At 40.3% G+C, this 2,218-nt stretch overlaps 1 pseudogene; it reads right to left on the reverse strand.

Annotated features, from left to right (window-relative positions):
• Nucleotides 1–309: 309 nt before the first annotated feature.
• Nucleotides 310–983, reverse strand: LOC103264613 (annotated as a pseudogene).
• Between the last annotated feature and the right edge of the window lie 1,235 nt (nucleotides 984–2,218).

Raw genomic sequence — 2,218 nt, forward strand, 5'->3', positions numbered from 1 at the left:
ATTGATTTCATTCTGCGAGAAAATGACCTAATGAAACTGCTGACTAAGGAAAGAGATAATAATCCCACCACTTAAAGTATACACACATCTTTACTATTTACAAGAAACTTTCCTATATTTTTTTGATCCTCATAACCACCCTGTGAGGAAGGCAGGTTTCCGTTATTCATTCTAATCTTTTCCTAATATCTGGTAGGAATGCCAAGAAAAGTTTGCACTTGGACTTAGTTCCCATGTATTCAAAGAATAAATTAAAGTTTAAAAAGTTGTTTTACCAACTTTAGTTTCAGAAACTGTATTAGACATTTCTTAATTTCCAAGTCCATTTTTCAGAGAAGATAAGAAATTTCTGAAGTGCACTTCTGAATTGTTTTGGGACTCATTCTGACTAAGCAACATTTTTAATTGAGAGAAGTATTTCATTGTTTTGCTCATACTCTTTGAGAAGCAAGTAGAAGTGACTGTCCAAATGTAGGTGTTCTGAAAATTGATGCTGGCTCTTGCCTTTGGAACTAGGTATATCATGATTTAGGTTTGCCGAACTTAGAGTCTTTCTCTCTGCTGTCTTCAGGCTGAGTTTACTAATTGGAGTAGTAGGATAGCTCTTCAATGCTGATAGAAAGCTTCTACTTTTACCATGATGTTTAACTGTTCTGTTGCACATTTTACAAGTAATCAACAATACACTTTTGGAATCTTTGTACTTTTTCACAATTTTTGCTTCTTTACAACTGAACATATAATTTCCTGCTTCTTGCTTGAGAAGTTACTGTATTTTGGGTGTCAGTTTGGCCTTGGGTTTGAGGCACACTCGGAGAATTATACAGAACCAACAACTGGAAGCAGTATAGACATGTTTCTTTAAAAGTGCTCTTGTCGTCCTGTGACGACGAGCTATAGGTCCAGAGGAGGCAGCAGGCCCGACCCGGGTAACTCTCATGGAGGCCCTGTGCTGCAGCCTCCAGGTAGTGCTTCTGCCTCATCACTGCTGCCTCTTTGCCATGGAGACCAGGTGGGAAAAAACTTAACTTGTTTTTAATCCCAAACTCTCTAAACAACAGTAATTTGGCTTCTTAATAGAAGCTGAAGAGAAAATGTTCAAAGAGCCAACATTAATATCCTGCTGACTTAGCAGTTCTTTTTTTTTTGAGTTGCCTATCTGTTGCCCAGGATGAAGGGTAGTGTCACAAAGACAGTTCATCACAGCCTCAACCTCCTGGGATCAGGTTATCCTTTTGCTTTAGCCTCTTGAGGAGCTGGGACTATAGGTGTATACCACCACGCCCCGCTGATTTTTTGTATTTTTTGTAGAGATGAAGTCTTGCTATGTTGCCCAAGCTGGTCTTGAATTTCTGGTCTCAGCAATATCTTATAAATTAATAAGTTGGCCTTATAACTTTGATAGCAGTCTCATGTGACTACAATTAGGTAGGTGAGTTACTATCAACTCTTCATGTACAATAAAATGGTACTGGCAAAACTGAAAAATACAAATGCAGATCTCTACCTCACACAATATATTAGAATAAATTCCAGATGCAAAGAAGATCTGAATAAAAAAGTAAAACAAAAATGTATAAGACATTTTAGAATATTGATATACTTTGGCTCAAGAAAGAACTTCTTAGCAAGAAGGAGCCATTTTTTAAAATGATAATTTTTTTTTCCTGAGTCAGCAGGAATCTCAGTTTTGTCACCCACTCTAGAGTACAGTGACATAATCACAGCTCACTGCAGCCTCCAACTCCTAGGCACACGCAATCTTCTTGCCTCAGCCTCCTGAGTAGCTGCGACTACAGGCACATGCTACCATGCCTGCTACTTTTGTGTTTTTTGTAGAGAAAAGGTGTTGCTATGTTGCCCAGGCTGATCTTGAACTCTTGGGCTTAAGCAATTCTCCCTTCCTCAGCCTCCCTATGTGCTGGGATTGCAGGAATGGGCCACAGGGCCTGGCCATTAAATGATAAAAATATTTGACTACAAGGCTGGGAGCAGTGGCTCACACTTGTAATCCCAGCTCTTTGGAAGGCTGAGCCCAGGGGCTCGAAACCAGCTGAGGCAACTTGGCAAGACCTCATCTCTACAATAAATCAAAAAAACTAGCTGGGTGTGGTGGCACACACCTGTGGTTTTAGCTACTTGGAAGGCTGAGGTGGAAGGATTGCCTGAGCCCAGCAGGTTGAGTCTGTGATGACCATGAGCTTGCCTCTGCACTCCA

Source organism: Carlito syrichta, unplaced genomic scaffold (assembly GCF_000164805.1).
Source record: "Carlito syrichta isolate Samal-C Ts95f unplaced genomic scaffold, Tarsius_syrichta-2.0.1 Scaffold305686, whole genome shotgun sequence".
NCBI lineage: Eukaryota > Metazoa > Chordata > Mammalia > Primates > Tarsiidae > Carlito > Carlito syrichta.